The sequence below is a fragment of the Malurus melanocephalus genome, unplaced genomic scaffold (assembly GCF_030028575.1).
Source record: "Malurus melanocephalus ecotype Western Australia unplaced genomic scaffold, MMel_1.1 scaffold_216, whole genome shotgun sequence".
Taxonomy (NCBI): domain Eukaryota; kingdom Metazoa; phylum Chordata; class Aves; order Passeriformes; family Maluridae; genus Malurus; species Malurus melanocephalus.
Genome location: NW_026623448.1, coordinates 600,499 through 606,859, shown reverse-complemented (window position 1 = coordinate 606,859; position 6,361 = coordinate 600,499).

Below are 6,361 nucleotides of genomic sequence, written 5' to 3'. Positions count from 1 at the left end.
GAAAGCTCCCTGATTAAGCACATACCGACAGGGAAGTATTTTTACTCCCTCATATCCTTTGTCATGTATTTGTCTCTTTAAAATCTATTTCTGCACCAAACAGAYGAGTAGTTGCAGTGAAAGATGTTCTGAGTATCCAGTTTGGCTTAGAAGTGCACACATGAAATGCTCATAAAGGTTTCTGATTGTCAGGGTTTGAAGGTTATGAGCATGCAGTGCTAGGATGGTGTCAGATCTGCCCCCGGCTTTGTTTTCAGCAAAGGCACAAACCAAAGCACCAAAGCAAACCTGCCTGCATGGATTGAATCTCTCAAATGTCAGTGCAAAGASTCCAGGTGCCTTAATGATTAATTAGACTCAAAATGGCAAATATGACCGCCTAGCAGCAAAAACTAATTACATGCAAATAGTGAATTAAACTCGGCCCAGGTGAACTCAAAAGATCACAAAGCAGCTCAAGGATTTAAAAAAAGTATTTCTTATCCACCCCCCCGCCCACCAAATGCAAGGAGCTTGACCTTCCTCAAAGCWGCCTTGTACAGAGACACTCTGACTTTCCCTTCTTGTCCTGTATTTGCTAACCCCCAGTGTCTCTCTTTGTCACTTAAACTTTCCAGTGGTGAAGTCCCCCTGCTCCTGTCTGACCTCAGCTCCTTCCCCTGCTGACTCCTGTTATCTCTGGCTCACCGTTCCTGTCCCTCCCATCATTTTGAAATAACACTCTTTTGTTCTGCCTGTGTGCGTGTTCCTGCATCCCACAGTCCTGCAGCACTTCCCTGGTTCCTCAGCTGCCTCCTCATCCCTTCTTTCCATTCTTGCCTCAGGCGTTTCTCCTGCCTGTCTGCAACCCCAGTGAACTGTGAGCTAAAAACCCTCACCCGGGAAGATGTAACTGGAGCAATTTAACAGCAGCCTGAATGCAYCAGGACAGGCTGCCTCGGGTTCAGTACCTTTTCCCAGGTGTTGGAAAAGTCAGTCCTCCCTATTATTTTAACTGTTGCTCAGATTTAGTCTGACACAAGCATGGTGGCACCAATTTCCTCCACGAGGTCCCACTTTAGCCTGTCTCCATGAAGGAGCCCTGGAAGATAGCAGGGATCTGTGACAAGGAACAGCTGACAAATCCTGCACTCATTTACAGCAGATCCTCTTGCCTTCCCAAGGTGGAGACCTCAAAAAAGTGTCTGCTAGGGTATTCCAGTGCTCTCACACCCCTAATTACATTCTCATGACTAAATCATGAGCTGCCTTTTGCTCAGGTCTACTGGTAACATCTTCTTATTTTCTGCTTCTGACGCTCCAGCTTTCCCTTTAATGTAGCAGCTGTTCAGTTCCTGAGTGTGGGACTGAAATACCTGCAGACAAGCTGAGGATCTTCCAAATTCCTTTAGAAACACACCTGGAAATTGCAAATTCAGTTCTAGGGTGGAGAGGTGAGCTGCCTGGCACCCGAGGGGAGAGGCCAGGCACGTGTTTTCTGCACAAACAGGTGAGTGGCATGGATAAGAAACACAGCTTCTGTTCCTAAAGAGCTCTCCCCTTCACAATTCACCCCTGCTCTATTGCAAGGCAGTCTCATGATGGGTCACTGTTTTTCTTAGGCCTCCAGATTCCAGTCTTGTGATCAGMCTGCTTTCACCAAATAAAATTGGCCTGAAAGCATGGGGGTGTGCATCTGGCTTGAAAGCCACCAGACAAAGATACAGAACCCCTCATTACAAAGCTTTTTGGCWTTCGAGGCCATGATTCCTTTGGAGGCAACCAGAGTGACATTATTGGAGTGTTATTGGCAGCTATTCCCAGCTGTCTTTTGAGGTGACACATGACGGAATGTTTCCCCCTGGATTCACCTCTTCAAGGTATATCTCGGGGTGAAATGGTTCATTCTGAAAAGTGCTTTCATTTTCTATGACTTTTACATTTRAAATGCTGCTTTTTCTTAGCCTGGGAAACACGAATTTTCAGGCAAGCTGTTTTGGCTGTGGCTGCCGATGTGCACATTGCCAAGAGTTCGCCTTGGTTAAAGTGCAGTACCAGGGAAGGTGGRGGCAGCATTTTGTCTTTCTGGTCTTGGTCACGTGTGTGTTGAAGTAATTTTTCATTTGGATGATGTAATCACACAAGGAACAMATTAAAACACAGCATCCTTTGTGCTCTGTTGGGTCCCGCAAAGAATTGATTTTTTTGATAGTGAGAAAAAAAAACGTGTCCAAGTGGGGAAAAATTAAACCTGGATATAACAGCTTCAAGCTAGGATAAAAAAATGCATAGAATAAGCACTCTTTATTTCCCTCAGGTGCTGTGGCAAAAATGGGAATGATCTGCCTTATCCTTCTAAGGAAAAAATAAAATTAACTTTAAAARAAAAGTTCCTAGAATGTTCAAATTAAAAAAAAAAAATTAATTGAGTGACTAAACAAATAATGCTCTGGTTACCTTTATTATCTATTTAATGAAAACTGAAGGGAATCTGTGACCAAAGTAAAAGGCTAAGGTTTGGCAGAAATCTGGCAATAAATTTTCTTTTTTGGGGTTTTTTTTTCTTATTTTGGGGGATTTTTTGGGGTATTTTTTTTTTTATTTTGGGGGATTTTTTTTCTTTTTGGGATATTTTTAAAAAATTCTTTTGGATTTTTTTGGGGTATTTTTGTGATTTATTTGGAATTTTAAAAACTTTTGGGGGGGATTTTTTGGGGATATTTTGGGGGACTTTTGGTGATGATTTGGGGGATTTTTGGGATTTCTCTCAAAACCTTGAGAACTGTGTATTTGGATCATGCTTTCATCCAATGACCAAAAAAAAAAAAAAAAAAACCCCTCTTCAGAGTCACCTTCTCAACCCTTGGCTGTATGTGATACATTTGTCTTTCCACTGCACATTGCGAGTTCACCTGGCTCAGATCCGTGCACATATAAACATTGTAATGAGAAGGAATTACTGCTGCCACCGGTGGCTGTGTCTGGCCGGCTGCCAGSGAGCTCGCTGATTGCTGGGGAGATGCCAGCCTTTATGAAAAACGAGTATTCTTTCAAATCACAAAATTGCTTTTGATGGAGGGTGAATTATGAATAGCCGCTGTGTCTGCCACGGCCAAATAAGTTTACTCGGAAATCAGCGCTCGGGGCTCTGCCTGGCAGACGGTTCTGAGATTTTGGGGCCGAATTTTGTGGTGTGCAGAGAGCTGCATGTTGGGCTTGCACAAAGGAGGTCTGGTCCCCGTGATTTTTTTCTGGTGATGGGCTGCTCCTCTCTGAGCTGCCTGAGCATCCTTCCCGAGCCGCATCCTGCTGCTGAAGACAAGTGGGGAAAAGCCTTTGGTCTGGAGGATGTGTAGGAACAGTCTGTGTTTCCTTGAGCTGGTCCTGACCCCTTYTCCCCTCCAGCCCGTGTGTTTTTGCCCAGTTTGGCCGTGTTGCCGTGGCCTCTGCAGTTTGKTTGGGTTCGCTTTGCCCTCCTGTGGCTGACAGCAGATATTCCCCAGCTCTGGGCAGTGGCTGCTCCGGGCACTCTGAGCCCTCCCATGGGCTTGGGGCTGCCACACAAACCCAACATTTCTGCTCGAAACCCTTCCTTGATGACACTTTTAAGGGTAAGCACAAGTGTCTCATCATTTCCTAWATTGTCCTGAACATCTCTGACTGGACTAGCTAATGGATAGGATATGACTGGTTTAGGGTTTATCTATTCACCCTGAAATACAGCCAAATTTTTTAAAGTTTTTACAGCCCCACTGCTGGTTCTTCTTTCTCTGAATCCAAATAATTATAACCTCAGACAAAAGAATTCATGGTGATAAAAGCTTCCCATGTAGGAGCAGTCAAAGTCACGTCTTGGAAAATGTAATTAATAATAATTTAAAGTGATGTTCATGTTGTTATCCTCCTGCAGAACTGTTGCATCTCCACATCTGTGGCTGCTTCACCCTGGAGGTGTCACCTGTGACTGTGGGAAATGGCTCCCAAATTTAGAGCTGCTGCATATTGGGGTGACTTACTCATTGGTAGGGGATTTTTTCATTGTCAAGTAGGATTTTTAATGTGAAGGTAAAAAAGAACAAACAACCCACGTTTTAATAGTTGTGAAGAGAAAGTTACTGAAAGAAGGGAAGCTGTTGATGTTTGCATCTGACCTAGGAGGGCTCAGCAGGTATTTGTTGGCTGTGTTTCCAGTTTCAGCATGGTTCATGGATATCCTTGGGATATTTTGATTTATAGGTGGAGAAATGAGAGGACAACAAAAATACACACAAAATAAAGCTTTCCTAAGAAATATGTCTTCAGTATTCTATAAATGGGTTTGTAATTAACACGGAAATACACCTTTAGTATGCTATAAATGGGTTTCTAATGAACTCATACTTTGTTTAAAGTAGCTGAAATCTAAGGAGCTTAGGTCAGGTAAGGGTTCTTATTCTCTGGTGTGTGTGTGGTTCCCTACAAACCTCTTAACTGTTTGTAAAGTTTATGAAGAACAATGAGGGAAAGGAGAGCAAACTCAATGCTGCAACCCCCTAAATAAACCACCTGAGATAAGTGCAGCAGACTAAGGAAAGCCAACTGATAATCCATGGAAAAACAGTCATTAAAGTGTGTGGGAGCTCTTCCTTTCCCTGCTGTGGACATTGTGCTGCCCTGGGCAAGCTGGTTTTGTCCAATGCCACCTGCTTGTTGCTCTGGTGGTGGGATGGCTGAGATTAGGGGACAGTGATCCCAACACATGTGCTCCACAGTAACAGGGTAACACTTCTAGTGGGTTCTTTTCTCCCGGTTTTGAGCATTAATTAATGTTCCAAGCRTCTGTTGTTGGCTGTGCATCTTCCTGGCTAAATTCTTGAAATGTGCTCTTACAGTTAGTGGAGGATGAATTCTGGTAAAAATTGGGAATTTCAGTTCAAATCATGTGTTTGATGAATTTTGCATCACCCAGAGTTTGGGAGTCAAACTGATCTTTCAYGTTTTACTAGAAGAGCAAGTAACCAAATCTTGTTGTTCTCACAGCATAATTGTTCTATTCCTAAGCTCAAAAAAATCGAGCATTATTTCAGAGAGACAGTTAAAAAAATCTCTTGATTTGATGTTACAACACAAACTCTCTTTCCTAAAGAAGCTGTTGAGGATTCTGCACCGCAGGCTGTTGCAGCCAAAAGTCCAGTGCAGGAACTGGTGCATTCAAAGGGTGAGTGCATCCCTTGGCTGCAGTGATAATGATTCACCCCGAGATTGGTGCTGTGCACTGGAAAATACCTCCCTGCCTGCACCCATGAAATTTTCAAAGCAGGACTGAGACCTGAATGTGTTTATAATGTGAGTCAGAGTGTAATTATGAATGCAGGAGGGGATGTGGGAGTGTAGACTCTGCTTGATATGGTAAAATCTTTGGTGTGCCGTAGTTCTCAGCCTGAAGTTCTGCACCTATTGAAGATTTCTAAAGTTAGAGCTTTGGAGTTTTAATGTGAAATATTAATTTTTTTGCATTGCAAAGAAAATAATGGCCTAGAAAGAAAAAGAAATCTAGGGAAAGTGTTCACAAAACACCAAGATTAGGACTGTGAAAAATTGCATGGGAAATTGCTTTCAGGTCGATGCTGCAGAGCCAAAGTGGCACGAGTCCTCAGATGTGACAAGCAATCAGCATCTCCTCTCAGGCACTCCAGGAGCGCTCAGTGTGTGTTTGAAAATGAAGCTACTGATTTAGGCTTCTGTGTAGGGATTTCATGGCCTGATCTGCGGTATCCACTTCAGCAAGTTCTGACTGGATTCACATAAACCCTTCAAGGCAGAGTATACAATTTTGTATTTCCTGTGGCCACTCAGAGACTGAACTCCAGTTTTGCGTTTCACATGCCGAGATTGTTTATAACCCCAGGAGGAGGGAGGGATTTTAAGCAGTGCTGTCCTGAGGACTGGTCCATCTCCTCAAACTGCCTGGTGTTTCCCTTGCTGCAGGCAGAGGGTAGCAAAAGGCTGAGTGGATGTTTGATGTGAGTGGTGGCTGCTCAGCCTCCCCAGCAATCTCACTGCTGCTTTGTGGTGGTTGCTGCCAAAGAGCATCATCCCCTCACCCCCTGAGTTCACTCCAACTCTCACTACTGACATCTTAAGTCATTGCTTTCCCCCTTTCCTTTAGGGAGGTAATACCTGGATGATTCCTAATTTTGAGAAGTGTTCCTTGTACCTGACAGCTAGTTATGTTTTCAATCTTCACTTTGTGCAGGATGGTTGAAGCAATTATGACAAAATGCATCATGCCATGGTTTTGTTCCTTTGACCCTCTTGGCTCTCTCCGAGTGGCTGGCAGCTTTGTAAAGGCAGCATTTCAGCTCAGGTCTAAGGACTGCTGGATCTTCTGGGGTTTTTTTGT